Source organism: Mustela erminea, chromosome 12, assembly GCF_009829155.1.
Source record: "Mustela erminea isolate mMusErm1 chromosome 12, mMusErm1.Pri, whole genome shotgun sequence".
NCBI lineage: Eukaryota > Metazoa > Chordata > Mammalia > Carnivora > Mustelidae > Mustela > Mustela erminea.
Genome location: NC_045625.1, coordinates 76,567,375 through 76,586,748, shown reverse-complemented (window position 1 = coordinate 76,586,748; position 19,374 = coordinate 76,567,375). Strand labels below are relative to the sequence as shown.

General features: G+C 43.0%; 1 long non-coding RNA gene across 1 annotated transcript; it reads left to right on the top strand.

The window, feature by feature from the left end:
* Positions 1–284: 284 nt before the first annotated feature.
* On the top strand, positions 285–2,780 carry LOC116570247. The gene is made up of 2 exons (XR_004277344.1): positions 285–400; positions 2,122–2,780. It is a non-coding gene; the product is annotated as an uncharacterized LOC116570247 (long non-coding RNA).
* Positions 2,781–19,374: the final 16,594 nt, after the last annotated feature.

The window sequence follows — 19,374 nt, the reverse complement described above, 5'->3', positions numbered from 1 at the left end:
ATAGACCCTGGAGTCGGCAGCTTGTGAACATTTCCGACAGTGTGCGATTGAGTCCCCCGCCCCGAGAGGTACAGAGCTAGAATCCCATCGAGCTAACAGGACGATATACACTCGTTGATGACTGTCAGCCCATGTGGGTGTCATAAATGTCTGTCCGCGGGGCAGAGCTTGGGCCTGTGATTGCTTTCTGTGACCTGACAGTATATAAGGGTTTAGTTAAATTTCACTTTCTCAGACTTCTTTAGTGGCTACTATTTTCCAGCTAAGACAGCCTGAAAGTTGGATATGACCAAACTGGCTGAAGTTAGTTCACAAGGAGACGATCCTTCCCTAATTCCCAATAAGGACAGGGAGTCCTCACTCTTCTGAAATGCCTTTCATCTTGGCCTAGGATCCCCAGGTAAGTTCTTCTTCTCTTTCATACATCACCAGAAGGCCACTATAATCTTTTACATACCACTCGTGAACCTTGAAATATTTGGCTTGGAGCCTCGTAGGAAGTGAGCTGCTGTAACTTCTGTGGCACAAAAAATTGCATGTGGGAAATCATATCAGCTAATATCGCATGTCATCCCTAATACCTTTTTTGTTTTTGATGATTTTATTTATTTATTTAGAGGGCTTGCAAGCAGGGGACAGGGCAGAGGGAGAGGGAGAGAGAATCTCAAGCAGACTCCCTGCTGAGTATGGAGCCTGACTCGGGGCTCCATCTCATGACCCTGAGACCATGACTGGAGCCAAAATCAAGAGTGGGACGCTTGGGACACCTGGGTGGCTCAGTGGGTTAAAACCTTTGCCTTTGGCTCAGGTCATGACCCCAGGTCCTGGGATCGAGCCCCGCATCAGGCTCTCTGCTCTGCAGGGAGCCTGCTTCCTCCTCTCTCTCTCTCTGCCTGCCTCTCTGCCTACTTGTGATCTCTTGTCTGTCAAGTAAATAAATAAAATCTTAAAAAAAAAAAGTGTGGGACGTTTAACCCACTGAGCCACCCAGGCACCCCTCGTCCCTGATACTATTAACATCTACACAGAAGTTAAATACTTAAAATAACAAGGGACCAAGTTCCCTCAATCACACCACCCAATGGTTATAATAAATCTATTTCTGTGGTGTTATGGATAGCTTAGGGTTAAAAATATCCTTCTTGTGCCCTACTCTCTATCTTGCAGGACATTCAGCCTTCCTTGCCCTAATAGTTAAAAACCAACCAACCAAATTAAGAGCCGCTAAAGGGAAAGTCCTGGCTTGGGAAGGGCTGCATCCATTCCTTCCAAGCTGTTTCAGGGTCTCCAGTAAGAATGCATGTTGCTTTGATGACTGGGGAGGGAGGCAAGTGGTCAAGGGGTCAGAGCCCCATCAGCTGCCTGAGAACGTGCCCCCCACACCATTGGCTTCCCCAGGCTGCAGGGCAGGGAGAGCTAGAGCATACGTCATTAGTAAGAGCATTTCCAGCAATCTCAGATTATTGGTTCGTCTTCACCCTGCTTTCTTGGGCCATTTCTTAGAAGATATCTGAAGCTACTCTCTCACTTGAGTTCAACATCCAGCAGGATATTTGCCCTGTTTCTTTGCTGTGGGTCTAGAACCATCAGTTGTACATCTTCCGTTACAGATCATGGATCAAAATTAAAATAAGTGCCAAAGAGAAGATGTATTAGAGAAATCATATACTGTATTAATAATGTTGGTAAAGGTTTATTTCCTAGGTGTGTCTATGTTTGCTTTTGAAATATTTGAAAGTCAATATTTATTTTTGAAATATTTGGCTTTGACTATATAGAAGAAAATATAAAATAATAAATGTAATAAACATAATATAATATATAAAAATATATATTTATGTATGTATAAATAATATAAATAAATATAAATATAATAAAAATAATACATGTAATAAAAAACAAATATCAGTGTTGTAGGGTCAGCACTAAAGTGGGTGTAGTTTTTTTTTAATTAAAAAGAATTTACTATTGTTATCCTTAACACCAGTATAGTTAACACATGGTATGTGTATATTTTCATAAGGGATGGAAACTTTGGGGGTAAATGTCTCTGAATGCCTAGGACAAGAGACAAGAACAAAGGGGGAGGGGCCGGCCGGTGACCACTGTTTCCTTGCGCAGGCGCAGAGACCAGTAACGAACCGGACTTGCTCATTTACAACAAGGCGTGGAGGCCGCTCCAGCGTCATCCACGTTGTTTGGACACCTCAGGGGTGAAGAGTCAGGGAACAGCACTGGACAGAAGACCTGAAGGAGATGCCAGTGGAACACTGTCACATTGGTGTGACATTTCCTGATGTGGCTTCTTGGCACTGGAATTAATAATGGGGTAGCACTAACAAACCCAGCCCCGTGACCCAGCAAGTGGAAAGGGGCTCCAGAAATAGCCACGGAAACTTCGAGATGGGTGCTGAGATCCCGCAGCGCTGTGGATGGGGCCCACCCAGCGGGCGAAGTCAGTGAGCATTGTCAGTGCTAATGTAACTGAGGACATTAAGATCATGTTTTCTTAGGTCTCGGAGCCAACATATTTAGTAACCACTGGGCCTGTTAGGACTTTGGCTGGCCCTTAACCCTTTTGCCACCTTCCTCCAGGGGAAAAAAAAAAAAATTAAAACAACATTGTACAACTTCATGAGCGTAAAGGTGAAGATAACTGAGCTGGATTCATTATAATATGTTCATTTTTTTCTTCTGATTTTGAAAGAAATAAAAATTAAATCGTTTGTGTGGTTTTCTAAAATAATATGGGGCCCAGGCACTTTGCCCACTGTGACTAATGGATGTGCTGTCCTCTGGTTTTTTCCAGCAGCTTCTCTCCTCTTCCCTCACTCACGGCCCCTCCTGACTACACTGGTTTCTATCCAAATCGGCCGTTTCGCTAAGACTGGAACACTTCCTGTAAGTTGGCTAGGTTTAGTCATTTGCCAGATAGTTCAATTAAAAGAGGCCGTCATTAAATTATCAAATTGTTTTCTACAATGGATTTGCCACTTTGAAAAGAAAGATACCAACTATACACTCAAAACAAGTTTTCTTACAAGTAGGAAGCTATGGTTTTCTAGAAGTTCCTGGGCACCCACGCTAAGGATTTTTAAAATTTGTTTCCCAAATCCCAAATCCAGGTTGTTTGTGTGGGATTCAGGACCAGGGAGCTCAGTCCTGCGGACCTCAGTCCTGTTATATTCAGAAAACACGGAAGTCAACAGAGTCAACCTAATCCTCCCACCAGTGTCCCCCCCAACTCCCACCCTGGGGGCACCAGTTCCTCCTAGATGGGGAGGTGCTACCGGAATGTGGGTTTTCAGATAAAAAACGAAGGAAAATAAAAACCCACCAGGTTTTCAGAAAAATGCATTTCCCCTAGATTCTGTGTTTGTCCTCTGCTCTCTCCATGCCATTATAGGAGGAAAACCTTCGTGGATAGGGCTGATTTCTTTAGGAGAGGGGGACATCAATCCACTCCTGGCCAAGTGAAGAAAATGAAAGAGGAATATTCTTACACTCACCTAGAAATGTCAGCTAGGAGTCAGAGGGAAATTGCTGTCGTTAAGATCAGCCCCTAGGCCATCCAGGAGATGGACACTAAGTCTGCAGCAGCGTGCATTGGCGCCAGGTGGGAATCATCCAGTAAAGCAGAGCTCCCATCCTGTTAGTCAGCTTCCTGATCCTTTGAAAGGCATTACATCGAGGAGGCCCTGCCTGCCTGGTCTCTTGCTATCTCTCTCCAGCTTCATTTCCTGGCCACATAGGACTTTGGCACCCAGTGACCTTCACCCTTGTTGCACCCCCCCACTGTACCCCTACCCCCCACTGCATGGAGGGGAGAAGATCTGATGGAGAGATTTTGACATAGCGTTTTCTTTTCAGCATGGTGAAATACACATGGCATAGAATTTACCATTTTAACTCACATTAAGTATATAATTTGGTGGCATTAAGTACATTCACAGTGTTATGCTTGACATAACCTTTTGATGCAGGGGACTTTTAAAAAAATATATTTAATTTATTTATTTGAAAGAGAGAGAGAGTACAAGTTCCGTGAGGGGCAGAGGGAAAGGAAGACTCCCCACCGATCAGGGAGCCTAATGCGGGGCTCGATCCCATGACTCTGGGATCATGACCTGAGCCACCTAGGTGCCCCAGATGCAGGGGACATTTTGAGGTAGCCTACTTGAAGCTCTAATTTCTCCCAACATTTTTATTTTTAAAAATTCCCAAAGAACAGCCATTCACCTAGATTCACCACTGGTTCATATTTTCCTTCATTTCTTGCTCTCTCCCACTGTGTATACTAGTCTGGTTTTGCTGAAGCATTTGAGATTAAGTTATAGATACTAACCACAGGAGTTCGCATAGACCCCACAAGTAGACGGGACAGTCCCCAACAAAACTGCCTTCACTTCAAATGTCAGCTATAAATTCAAGGGATCCCCAAGCCAACCACACTTTGACCAACTGGCTGTAAATTCAAGGGTTCGTAAGACCCCCTTAAGTTCGACAATTCACTCTAATGTCTCATAGAACTCAGAAAAGTGCTGTTGTCGGGAAGGAAAAATAATTTTCCTTCTACCCTTCTAGCTTCTTGGCCAAGACCGTCCTTTCCTCCCACACACACATAATAAAAGGTTAACCAAAAAATAACAGATGTTTAATAACATGTGCACCTCCTGTAGACACAGGAGAGACCCAGAATTAAGTAATTCCCCAAAATGGCCCAAGCCACCATCTATTATCTCCAGCTAAAGAACTAATGAAGATGGAGGAAGTACCAGCTATGGGAGGTTATCAAGCAAAGCACGGGAAACAAGGGTAAGGTTGTTAAGGAGATCTAAGTCTCTGCCTTCTCCATTGCTAAGAGTTTGTAGAGATTTAGTCTTCCTTCTCCTCTGGTAGAGAGGGGGCCGCCCTTAGAAATGGAGATGTCCTTTATACATATAAGTATCTTTTACAAAAGGGTAACTGCTACTTGGTTTTCAGAGATTCTCCCAAGTCTGTGTTTTTAAGAAAGTAACCAGCTCAGTATAATCTTTAAGCCAAAGAGGCATAATTTGAGATGGAAAATTCTGCTCCCCTTCACAATACTTGTTATTATAATTTCATTATAAAGGATACAACGTAGGAACAGGTAAATGAGGAGACCTATAGGGTAAGGGCTGGTCTTGAATGCAGGGCTTCTGTGCCCTGTTCTGGGGCATTAGTGTGTTCACCAGCCAGGAAAGGTCACTGAAGTTCAGTGTCGAGATTTTTTTGGTTGGAGTTTCATTATGTAGCCATGCTTGATTGAATTGTTGGCCACAGGATTAAACTCCATCTCCCAACCCTCTTTCCTTCCCCAGAAAATGGGCTGCCTGTCAACGTCTTGATCCTCTAATCATGTGGTTGGTCTTCCTGGTAACCAGCCCCCATCCTGAAGCTATACAGGAGCCCATCACAAGTCATCTTGTTAGGGTAAACTCAGGTGTGATCCAAAGGGTTCTTAAGTATCAAGGACGCCTCTGTCGCTCTGGAAAAGTCAAGGGCTTTCGTTGCTCTATGCCAGCAACCAGGGAGCAAGACCAGACAAATGCTTTATTCCGCAACAGCCACCTAGGTTATTTTGTTTATTAGATCATGAGGCACATAGTGTCCGTTTGTCCTATCATATCTGATAACAAATTTGGTAATGTTTGCGGTGTTTCTTCTTTGTAAAGGTATTTTAGCCTGTGTAATTAACAAGTAATATTATGTGTGATAGTCTAAGTATCCAATTTCTCCACAACTTTTCATTCAAAAGTTTTAACATTTATTGATAGTTATTGGCTGACTTAGCTACTGAAAAATGGTTATTTTCTCATTCAGCAGTATTATTTACATTCATTGGCATTTTTTGGTAAAAAAGAGCCTTCTCATTGTCCTCTCCGACCCCATGTATGTTTTAAAATAATGTATCATTATGAACTCATAGGTTCTGTAACTCTTATTTTTATTTTATTTTATTTTTTAAAAGATTTTACTTATTTATTTGACACACAGAGAGGGATCACAAGTAGGCAGAGAGAGGGGAAAGCAGGCTGTCCGCCGAGCTGAGAGCCCTATGCGGGGCTTGATCCGAGGACCCTGAGACCATGACCTGAGCCAAAGGCAGAGTCTTAACCCACTGAGCCACTCAGGCGCCCATTCTTATTTTTATTTTTATGCTCAAATTATCCCATGTTTGACCAGTGAGAGCCCCTTCAAACTGGCTTCGTCTTTTTTTTTTTTTTTTTTTTTTTTGAGAGAGAGAGAGAGAGAGAGAGAGAGAGAGAATGCACACACAGCAAGGTGGAGGGCAGAGAGTGAGAGAAAGAATCTTGGGCAGATTCCATGTTCGCTTGGAGCCCAAGGCAGGGCTCGATCTCATGACCCTGAGATCATGACCTGAGCCAAGATCCAAAGTCGGATCCCTAATCAACTGAGCCACCCAGGTGCCCCTCCTATTGTCCCATTTTGAGCATTTACTTACTTTCTGGCCCAACATGATGTTGATGTGGTTGCGATGATTTGGGGTTTCCATAAGCAGCCTAACAAACAACTAAAACAACCATTAATTGTCACGTAGTAGGTGAGAGACGCGGTCTTTCTTTCTCACTGATACTTTCTCCCTGAGACTTTCTGCATCGCTGACCTCATCCTGGAGGTCCCACATAGGCGGGCATCTGGACAGGGAGGGGGAAGAATTAGTGGCCATCAGACCCCAACAAAGAGATCACAAATAGAGGAAAACAAGGTCACTACACTTGCTGGCCCCGAAAGGGCAGCTACACAGAGCTCCCTAGCTTTGTGGGCCGCCCATCAATCAAACAACTATATTCATGTCCCTAATAATGGCAATCACTTTCCATTAGTAAAGCTTAAAAATGTATACTTCTTATTGTAGCCTTCCTTATTTTGATGTGTAATAAATATGTATTTAGTACCCCCTGGGAGACTTACAGGGGTACAAAGGAGAGAAGGAAATTTTGGCTAAAAATGACTCCTTATTCTACTAAGAATTGTCAGTCAAATGTGTAGGGATTTTCTTTTAATGGAGTAATGATCACACTAAAATGGTCTATAAATTTCTATGAACGACAAGTAACGTAGTTACTTGTCTGATTTTTCTGAACGACAAGTAACGTAGTTTTAGAAGCTGAATTGGTTCTATTAGCTTTTTAAAAAATTCGTACTGTTCTACATACTGTATATTCATTCATAAATAATTTGAATAATACAGCTGAAAATGAAAGTCTCCAATAATTTGAATTTCTAGGTAGAAAATTGTACGAGCCAGGCACACAGGGATGGAGGGGAACAGAATTTCTCAACCTTCACACTAAGGGTATTGGGTGTTGGACAGCTCTTTGTTGTGGGGGGTGAGAGGGGGCCCCCAGGAGGGGCACCGTAGGATGTTTAACCACTGGTCTCCACCCTCTAGATTCCAGTAGCAAAACTCCCTTCAGGGGTGAGCACAAAAAATGTTTCCAGACTTTGCCAAATGTCCCCCGAGGGGCAAAACTGCCGCTGACTGAGAACTACAGGGTTGGAGTAGAGAAGCTCTATTGCATACTTAACTGGTTATAAAAACAGTAATTTTAAAATCTACACATTTTTGTCAAAACAGAAGTTTCAAAATATTCCCTTAATAAAAAGAACCCTATCAAGGTGACTGCCTCAAAATGTCTGCTCTAGGCTGGTCACTGGTATTTTAGGTCACCTGTAACAAAATAACTTTTTTTTCCCCCTCTCTCACTTAGTTTATCTCCTTACTGAAGTAATGAGCTCTTGAACTGACAACCCCTTGCCTTGATGACTCCTGCCTCAAATCTCCATCTAAATGCCACTTTCTAGGGCATTCTCAATTCACACTGATTTCCATACTCCTATTATATGTTCCCATAACATCCTGTTCATTCTCTCGCTTATTATACTCTCACATTTGGAATTATCTGTTCGAGGTCTATCTAGCCTAACCGACTTTGAGCTCAACAAGGACAGTGCTGAAGTTGAGTACTACGTCTTGTAGAGTCTGACATTAAATACTCATCAAAAAAATATTTTGAGATTAATTTTCTATTTGACTCCAAAATTTCTTCCAATCCATAAACTCCATATAATGTACCCTTTTGATTCTAAAAGTGAAGCAATTTTTCAAGAAAAAATCTCTGCCAGACTTCCCTCATGTCTCATGCACTTGAATGGGTCACTAAGCCTGAAACAGGTCATTGCCAAGAGGAGTAGAGCTGGCATGGCAGACAGTTTTTAAAACTTGCCTCATGACCTATTAGTGGGTTGAGAAATCAAATTTAGTGGGTCAGAATCATGTTTTAAAAAAGAAAGAAAATAGAAGAAACATATCAAAGTATAATGCACATTGTAAAGGTGGATATTGTTTTTTTAAGCATTTCTTCAATTTTCTATAAAAAGTGTAGAGAATGTTTATGTGTGCGCTGGGTTGCCAAGTGGAGTTTTTTTTTTTTTTTTTTTTTTTTTCTCTGAGTTACAGCCTAAGAAGTTTGTAGTCTCAGATTTAATTCTAAGCTGGGGATAGAGCCACCCTCTTTGACGGTGAGAGACCTGAACAGAATTTAAGTTGTTTTTTGGGGGGGTGTTTTTTTTTTATAGGTTGTATTTATTGATTTGACAGAGCAAGAGATCACAAGTAGGCAGAGAGGCAGGCAGAGAGAGAGAGGAGGAAGCAGGCTCCCTGCTGAGCAGAGAGCCCCATGTGGGGCTCTATCCCAGGACCCTGATATCATGACCTGAGCCGAAGGCAGAGGCTTTAATCCACTACGCCACCCAGGTTCCCCCAGAATTTAAGTCTTATTAGGAAGAGGGGAAGAGTAGAAACTGAATATTCACAGCAGCAGAAACTGCTACATCTCCTGATACCTTTTTTTCCTTCTCTCATGGTGAGTTCTCCGTATTTCCCCACTCCAGTTAATGAAAACACTCCATTTTGTGTAAGTCAAAGGATCATAGATATTCATACAAACATAAATCTTCTATTGTTGTTCAATTAGGAGGAACTACAATACGAAAGAAAAATCACTGGTTCTCAGTTGGAGATGGGCAGCACAAACAGGAACAATGATCCCTGACAATAACTGCCAGACTTAGGAAACAAGAAATTAGATCTGTATTTCAGATAGACATTAACAGCAAAGTAATCCGACAAAACAGAATGTTTGCACCCATCAACGCAGTCTCCCCACACTGACGCGACCTAAAACTAACATATTATATGAGGTCCCAGCTAATTGATTGTGTAAGCTGTTAGCCCAAAGGTCTGTGAATTTAGTTTGGTGGATTCCCAGAATCAAAACCTTTGAAGATAAGAAAGGAATTTTGTTGTGGAATACTGTTTCTGGGCACTTGCCTTGTTAAACCAAGTTCTTAAACCTTCATAGCAACGAAGAGACTTAATTTCAGTCAACTTAGAATTCATAATTTCGGTAGGGGAATCATTTCTAAATGTCAGATAACGAAGACATTTCACAAGCTTTAGAGAGGGCAATTAAAGTTTACAACTGAACGTGGAGGTCAAATTTCTTAAATCCATGAGTCAGATTTCTTCCATCGAAACCTGTGAGGTTGTGCGGGCCCCTGACACATGAAGACAGTCTTGCATTCTGCCCCATGTTCCCTTTAGGGCAAGGATGTCCTGAGTGACCCCCCCCCCCCCGCCCCCACCACAGCTCCTCACAGGACAGGTAGAGACTGGATTGGACCAGATAGTTCCCAGATAAACGCAATATCAAATGAGTCTGCTTCTAATTCAGTGGGAGGTTTTTGCAACAAAAGCTTCTTTTTGCTTGGGCTGTTTTCTTTACTGGAAAATTCATAGGACTTACACAACCAGCCCATTGACTCGTGTATGTGTAGAATAACCTTCGAGGTACATTCTTTGCATCATACCTGGTTATTAGGAGCCAGTTACATTTTTGGCTGAAGAGCAGATTACTCAACTGGTAGATATAAAGGCATGTTTGTTTCACCTCTGCACCGAAGAATGTTTAAAGTAGGGAGGGGGCACGTGGGGGAACCCAAAAACAAAACAATCCACTTTAGGATCTATTTTATAAAGTAAAATAAAAATCCCCCCTTTCTCCTTCCAGATTAATCTCGATGCCAATTAACTTTTGGAAACTTACACATAAACATTTACTTAAACTTAAGGTCACGCTGCACCTTAGAAGAAACTGGGAAATTCCATCTTTGATGGACACCGCTGTTAACCATGCGTTTGCTGGATTTCATGTTAAATCTGAGAGAGTTTTCAAAAAGTTCAAAGGTCTTAAAATGCAGTGTAAGAAAACTACAGAAGTATATAGTGTCTGTCTTCTAGATTCATCCCTACTCTTGAGAATTCTGAACAACTTTGCATTTCCCTGATTAGCTTCTGTTTGGCCCAAACAATTTAAACAACCTCCTTCACTTCATGGTTGCTTTTCTACCCTGGTTGGAGGTGTCCAGTATGGCCTCAGCGTACCTTGGGCTCCGGTGTTAGAGAATTCTTCCAACCCAGGTCCATAGGATCACAAACACCAAGTCTGGAATACCATTGCTTGTCAGAGCTAATGACATTTTTAGGGGTGTTTAGCTTAACAGAAGGAGGACTTTGGGAACCAAGGGAATGGGGGAGGGATACACAGAGTAATACTGGCTAGAGTTTATTCCCTGCTTATCATGTCCCAGACACTGAACAACATTATTTCAATTTTTTTAAAGATTGGCTTATTTATTTTGAGAGAAAGCAAGAGCATGGGAGGCAGGAACAGAGGAGAGAGAGAGTCTCCAACAGACTCTGCACTAAGCGCCAGGCAGGGTGGGGGGCTTGATCCCATGACCCTGAGATCACAACCTCAGCTGAAACCAAGAGTCATTTGCTCAACTGACTGCATCACCCAGGCATCTTCTGAAAAACAGTTTACATATATCCTTTCATTTTAATCTTCACCTGTGACAAAGGTATTATTTATCCTTTAAATATCTTAGAGCTCAAGTCAATTGACCAACACCATGCATCTGATATACTCTTCCTCTTAGCCTCCTTGAGGGTGAAGATCTTTTGTTGCTCCTCATCGTATCTTCAAGATTCAGAATGAGGCTCCTCAATAAACATTTACTGAATGAACGAATAGATGAACAAGTGTATTAATCAAAGTAAAAGAGCCAGGATTAAAATGTGGGTCTATTCGGATTCTCTTGCCGCCATATTGCATAGGCTTCTCACAGAGGAAAAATGGCGGTCTTTCTGGAATGTTGGCTTCTCAGGGAACCTGTCAGCTCCTCTTGCTGCATGTGGGCTGCAGAGGCCCACAGATGGACAGCAGCCAACATCTGCCAACTCTGGCTTCTGATTTCTGTCTTGGGCTTCTTCCAGGTATTTCCACCTAGACAGCCTTGTATTTTGCAAACTTTGAGCCTTCTATTCCAGGGAAATGATAAACGTGGTATCCCAGAGAAACAAGTTGGTGGGAAGAGTTGATAGAAGGAAAGGGAAACCCAGTCTCAAACCTAGACACTCCACGACACATCAAACTTTTGACATAGTGTGAACACTGGCTTTTCCTCTTTCTGGTATTACTGCTGGTGGTCAGCAAGCCCTTCAACTTGCTGAGAATGAGAATTAGAGGGTGGGAGGAGCAGGGAAATCACACAGTGTGAATTAACATCCAGAGGAGAGGGTCAGAAATAATACCAGTAATAACCATAATCCTCGTGGTTGACAGAGACAATACTGTTTGTGTTGTCAATGGCCGGGCTAGTGGGGAAAGGGAAAGTATCATGGCGTCTCCTTCCCATCTGAGACTTCTCCACCCAACTAGGAAACTTTGCAGTCTTCTGTTGAGAATTCCATGGAGCAGAATGTGGAGATTTCTGGGAATTGGCTGAGGTTCCTCTCTAAAGCAAAACATGAAGCTGAAGTGGAAGAAAAAGTGTAGCAGAGAAGGAAAAGGGGCCAGGGCTCCTGGGGCTTGGGATTCTAGCTTGGGAAATGCTGTCAGCACCACAAAGGGAGAAACCAAGCTCCGGGTGTGGGTTGTGTGGAGGAGGCAAGAGGCTGCCCATTGCAATGGAACCCTGTTTCATGCCAGAGAGCTGTGTGTGAATTTCTATCCTATCAAGTACGAGTTTTGTGATCTTTTTGTTGCTGTTGTTGTTTAAAGTTATTTTTTGTTATCTCTCGAATGACGGCAGAGTTTGAACTCAACACCCTGTGATCAAAAGTCACATGGTCTTTCGACTGAGCCAACCAGGTACCTCTGGTTTTGAGTTGTAGCCTGAGTCTCCCGGCATTCTTGAGCAGAACCCATAACTGCCAGTTGGGTCCAGAAAATCAGCATAAAATGTACTCTCTAATTGCCTTTGTCCTTTTTGTCTGGCTGACAGGTGCATTTTACTAACAATATGCCTTCTTGGTAGCCTTCTATTTTCATTATTCTTTCTAAATATATGTTCTCTCTGTTGTTTCCATGCTGCTGCAGCAGCATGTATAATGTCAAAAAGCATACGGACAAGTATTTTGGTCTCACAATTAAAGAGGCCATTATTTAAAGATTTCACCTTCTTTCTAATTCTGGTTGCTCAAAAGAAGCTGCCTTAGGCACCCTTCTTGCATCACTTCCTTCCCCGATACTTGCTTTATTCCCCTGCATACAGGAGGATAAACAATCTTCCCTTAATATACATTAGATTCTAAATAAACAGTGCCTGTAATAATGATGGTAAGGATCACAGGGGTTCCGTGAGGCTGAAGTCTTTCAAAAGCAGAACATACTAGCAGAACATATTAGTCTTCTTCAGGAATGGTCAGGTGCTCCTGCTATCCATAGAGCAGGAGAGCTTTCCTCTTTTTATTGTTTTAAGATTTCATTTATTTACTTAGAGAAAGAGAGAGAAGGGGAGCAGGGGGAGGAGCCAAGGGAGAGGGAGGGACTCTCCAGTAGACTCTCCACTGAGCGAGGAGCCCACACTGGGGCTTGATCCCACCACCCAGAGATCAAGACCAGAGCCAAGACCAGAGCAGATCAAGACCAAGAGTCAGACGCTTAGCTGACTGAGCGCCCCCAAGGCACTCCAAGAGAGAGCTTTCTTCTTGGACAGCAGAATTGAAACCTGAGTTGCCTTCTGTAGCCACTGTCCTGTGAATAACTGTTTAGCACATGGTGTTGAAAAGTTTTAGCACTTTTTTGCACATTTTTATGTCACAAGTTTACACCTGAAACACAATGACTATATACTCTTTAAGAACAGCTCTTCTGACAGGATAGTTTTAGGGAAAGACACACCTGCCAATTCACTCGGCACAACAGTTTCTAGTCAGATAACACCTTTGTGTACCTCGTTTGGGTGGAACCCTGACATTTTGCTTTGCATGAGTGAGCCAGGCAGGAAGGGTGAGTGGACAGTCTCCTCTAGGACCCTTCAGTTCCCTTACTCTTGTAGAGTTTTGCCAAATGTTTCAAGGTCATCTTAGGTTTAGTCTCTCTTTAGCTCTACCTCTGTTTTCCAGTGCTATAATCTTATTTTTAAGTGCATGTTGAGTGTCAGATAACCATGAAACACAAAAGTTAGAAAAACTATGCAAAATTATTTTTTAAAGAAGAATACTCATCCCAGAGGATGACCCCTTTCACACTTACCTTCTTTTACCCCCCACTCTCAAAACTTTTCTTCCTCAATGACTAAAATAAATTTTTACTAATTTACATTTCCTATACAGTACTTACTGACTTTCAATTTATCCTCTATTATTTAGACTTGAGTTCAATGATATATCTTTCTATTTGTGGAAATCACTTGGATATCTTGTTTGGGTTGAGATAGACCATATCGTAATTTACTTCCATTAAAATTCATGGAAATCTTTTTTCATATAATGGCTTCTCAGAGCAAGAGGGTTCAAGAGCAAGAGGGTTCATAGGATGAGTTGAAGTCATTAAGGGTGAAGGATAGATTGGAGAGGTAAATAAAAAGATTTATGTTCTGTTCTGTTATGATATGTTCTATCAACTCCAAGGGCTGAAGCCTTTGTGAAGGGAGAGCAGAGATAGGCCATAGAGAAGTCTCTCCACATAAGAAAACCACAATAACCTAGATCAGAACACACTCTCTTGCTATTCCTCCTACCTCATTCATCCGCTAGCCCTTCTTAATCTCTTACACAGTTTCTTCCTGCTTTTCCTGACCTCCACAAGTGAGGGTCCCAGGCAGTAGTGTACTGGTTAATGTTTAACATTGACTCCATGGGGAACAACAACAAAAAAAACCCCCTGCGACGCTGCGTTCATCAATGTTCGCAATGCAAATATTTCCACTATGGCGGATTTCCAGCTGTGGGCCCTCTGTTACTGATGGGCATTGGGAAGAGTTGTGCTCTACCAACTCCCACTAGCAATGAGCGTCAGTTCTAGCTCACCACTGGCCCTCGGGCTTAGCAATCTGGTCCTTTTCTTTATTTGTAGTGATTTCCTAGGTGATCTCACCAAATTCCATGGCTTTAAATACCTTCCATATGCTGATGGGTCCCAAATTAGATCTGATGCCCAATCTCTCCAATTTGCACATATTCCTATCCAACTGTCAACATGACAGCCTCATGTGATGTCTAATGCATGTGAAATTTAACAAGAACCAAACAGAACTCCTGATTTCACCAGGGCTCACCTCCAAGTCTTCCACCGCATCAGCAGACGGCATCATTGCACCCCACCTCTCAATTCTAAACCATCGTCCTGGACTCCTTCATTCTCTCGTCCCCGACACCCAACTAGTAGGTCTTATTAATCATGCTTTTACAATTTGCCCCAAATCACACTGATGTGTATGTACCATCTGTGATCTCTGCTGGGTAATCTAGGCAAGATTTCTCTCTTGGGGTTACATCCCTGCCTCCACTCTGTCCCTCAGTAGTCAATTCTCTACACCTGAGGGCAGACTGACCTAGTCAGATTGAGCCTTTTAATTTCTTTATTTTTAATCAAAAAAAAAATTTTTTTTTTTTTCTGAAAGAGAGAGCTGGGGGCATTGGAGAGGGGTAGAGGGAGAAGGAGAATCTTAAGCAGACTCCCTGCCTGGCAAGGAACTGGTCACGGGGCTCGAACTCATGACCCTGAGAGCATGACCTGAGCTGAAATCAAGAGTCGGGCGCTTAACCCACTAAGCCGCACAGGTGCCCCCTAGACTGAGCCTTCCAAACAGAAATCAGATCCCATAACTCCCCTGCTTAACACCCCACCCGTACTGCAATGAACCTCCCATTACATTCAGAATAAAATTCAAACTTTGCCACCTCCAGTGAGGCTCTCCTACTTCGTCTGGCCCTTGCTCACTTCTCCACTCTCAACTCCTCCCACTCCACCATCTGCTTGACCTGCTTTGAGGCACCTGCTTGCTAGCCTCAACATGCCCCCTTATTCCAGCTCTGGACATTCACATCTCTGTCCCCTCTGCATAGAAGTCTTTCCTGAGAGCCTTCTCCGTATCTTGCCACAATTCCCTCACCTCATTCAGGTTCTTACTCAAATGCTACCTCTTAAGGGAAGTCCTCCTTGATTATCACATCCCAAGGAGATACATCCACTCTCCTAACCAACCTATACCTCCAGATTCTTCCCATGCTTAATTTTTAAAAAATTTTTAAAATCTCTACTCCTAACCTGGGGCTCAAACTCATGACCCTGAGATCAAGAGCCACGTGCTTTCCCGACTGAGCCAGCCTGATGTCCCACCGCGCTTAATTTTTCTTTAGCGCCCTTATCACTATCGCGTTTATATTTTTTTATCAGTTTGTTTCTATCAAGGCAGGTGTTCTGTTTTGTTGAGTGCTATATTCTCAGCACCTATAAAGGTACCTTCCATATTGGAGATGCTTAATAAAGACTAAATAAATCAATATTATGATAAATGGAACCATGAACTCCCACCCAGCTTACTGTCTGTATCAGGGGTTGCAAGCTTTTTCTATAAAGAGCCCGATAGTAACCATTTTAGATTTTGTGATGTCATAATTACTTAACTCTACATTTGCACCATGAAAGCAGCCACAGACAACACTAAGAAATGAACATAAAAACAGGTTCCAGTCCAGCTTCACCCTTTGGGATACAGCCTTGGACTTTGGTCTAGAGGACGATGACTGGACTATTCTGCTATCTTCATTAACATGACTTTGCTATTCCAGTCCTTTTATTCCAGGAAATTCTTGCTAAGATGATGAAAGTTGCAAATAACCTCGGAAAAGCCCAATTAAGTGAACATCAGACTGCCCCATCTTTCACTGACTAGCGTCGAAGGGCAATTTTCTCTGCAAAATCCTTTAAAACTGTCACCGTCCCCCTGACTCCCCTGGCTGTGTTTACCCATCCTAAAACATTTCATCACAAACCTGTGTTGAAAAATCTGCCTTCCACCCGACTTCAAAACCTCATCAATACCCCTGCTTGGCTCTCTGGCTCTCAGAGTCGCTGCTAAGACGATCAAGGTGATGACCGTCTCCTTGAGAACGCTGAACAGTAACCTCAGAGCTATTTGCTGGTGTTTCCAAGGAGTCAGCCGTAATGAAGGACAATCCCAGAGGGGGTTACCATGTTGTTTCTGTTAGTTGTGCTATCATGACTTCTTGGTCCTAAAATTAGAGGACATGTCCATTCATTCACTCATTCCACAAATATGCATTGAGATCTTATTACACATCTGCCCTCATACCGGCCAGTCTTGATAGGAGTGTCTAAGTACAAATCAAACAGCTTTGCTCCATGTCCATATGATAGGAAAAGGCAATCTTTTCCCCCTATGGTGAAGGACTTCCATGTTTGCTTTTTTTGAACCTTAAAAAATGATGTCACCTGGGATTTTAACAGGGAAAGAAACATGTACTCGTTAAAAAGGAGCACTTCTTGGTTTGCCCTAAGCTTTTTCTAGCTCTTCTCCAGTCTCTGAAGTTTGCTGATACAGTCTGCACTAGTCTGTAGCTAGTGGAGCATATGGCCAAGAGTTTTCTGGAGGAAGGCCAGGCACGGCTGAAACATCAACTTTCTGACTACTGGTGGGGGGAAGCAGCGGGGAGAAGCAGCCCTCTGCCATCATCGCCCATAAAAACTCTGGAATTTATTTGCACAAAGAGCTCATTGAGAGCCCAGGGCTCTGCCACAGCCATTCCTTTATTCTCGTGGAGGAAGCCTCAGAAAAACCAGCTTGTGCCATTTCTGCAAATGCAGGGCTCAAAAGTCTGTGCCTGGTGGGGAATCAGCAGGCCCGGCTTCCCACATGGGTGGAGGCCACCGAGCAGGCCTGGGGAAAGAGCCCAAGACTCGAGTCAGGGCCTAACTCTGCCAACTGAGGCAAGCCACCGAGCCACCCAGGGCCTCCCTGTCCTCATCTTGGACATGCAGATGGGAAAAAAGTAGCAGCTCACCTCCAGGCAGCTTGTGTTAATCCGCTGAGAAAATGGAGATGAAATTGTGGTCTAGACTCAGAATCTCATTGCCGATGCCAGACATTCTTTCCAGAAGGCGGTGGTTGGGGTCACCATTTTAGGAGTTCTACACAAGATAACCACCCCCCCAATCTTCTCAGGAGTGCCGGGATTTCTGTTCATAGAAAAGCCATCTTTATTTGTTCTATTCTGGTTTGGACCCTTTTAAAATGCAAGCACCTCCTAGAATGCGTCATACATCAAAGTAATCCACAGTACAACACACGGGGCTTCTCAAATACCTGCCTTTTCTCAAGAGGGATCAGGTGGCTAAGGATGGATAATGACAAGAGATTACTAAAAAGATGGGGAAAGTCATTTTTAAAGGGAGGAATGCCCACTGAATAATAGAATTGTAAGAGCCTGGCAGATTATAAGGATCCGTGCCTTTTGAAGTGAAACCTGAAGCAGGTTCCCTTTATGTAAAACAGAAAGTGACAAAGCTCCTCACCCACCATGGTGGCCTCATGCTGATCGTCCTCTGTGGGATCCCAGGGCTCTGAGGACTAGAGTTTGCAAATCTCTCTACTTAGCCTGGACCCCACCCATGGAAGGTTCCAGAAGAGAGGTGGAAGTATATCCACTCTGACTTTCGTGCTCGTGGCTCTGCAGAGGAATGAAATAAGCAACACAGGAGAATTTACCATATGCCAAGCTCTGGGCTAAATTATGTACAAGATCTGATTTAATCCCCAGAACAAGCTTGCGAAGCAGTTAGCGTTTTCCTTCCCATTGTACAGATGGGGAAACTGAGGCTTGGGGAGGGTTTTTAAAAACTTTGTAAGAAAGTCAGACAGAGGGCTAGTATCCTCAACTCCATCTTCTCTCCTCCATCAGACTGTTTCTCTGAAGAGAACTTCTCTCCCCGACGCTGATCACCACAACGTCATCAGGAATTTCTGTAGATGCTAGGTTTGGATTTCAGTGGAGTTTCGTCTGTGACACCCACACATTATCTTTAGTCTGGCTTCATGTCTTAGAAGAGAGAGAAAGAGTTTGAATTAAAATAGAAAGTTCTATTTCATGGGTGTAACAAGCTAGCATGCCGTCTTAGGCATGAGATGAGGCTCAATTTTCCTCCGATGTTGCCAACTCTGGGTCGTGTCTTTTTTTCTTTGCAAACGTAGCATAAGCTTGCTGAATAGAAGACGAGGGAAAAGTTGACATACTTCAACGAACACCCCACCACCTTAACATGTGACATTCAGACGGGAGTGGGTTTCTAAAAGCAAAATAACATGGAGTCCATCAAATGTGCGTGCGCACACACACACACACACACACACACACCCCAAATTTAGCTCACTGTGGAAACTTTTAAGTGATCTCTAGACGAAGGGAAGAGAAGGAAAGACACCAAATGAATAAGCACATTGTTCTTTCAGTTTAGAAAAAGTGAAAAACATCTGATTCCCTCACGAACAGCTAACCATATTCGTATTAGTCACCGGTAAAGTCATCATTCATTGGGTTGAGACAGCTAACAGGATTATAAAGATAACAGCATTTTAGAGCTCCCAAACTGGTCTCGGGATGAGCCAGCCTCCCTGAGAGACAGATAGGAGATGGGGAAAGGGAGCCACCCGTGGGCAGGGCACTTGCGGGTTTGCGTGGCTTGCTGGTCTTCTTTCTGTCTACTTGCAAAACCTCCTTGGAGGACAGAGGTGTGAACATTTGGCTTTGGTGTGAGATGTTTTCTTGAATCTTTTTTTTTTTTTTTTTGGTCACTTATTTTAGTTTTTATCTGGCACTTTTTCAGATATGGGTTTTTCACTTATTTATGTTCAAATTTGCCATCTTTTTAAAAGTAGCTTTTGGGATTCCAGTCTGTGTTAAGAAGGAAGTCCTTATCAGTACCCTGTGCAAGCCTTGGGCTCTATTTTGGTTTGCAT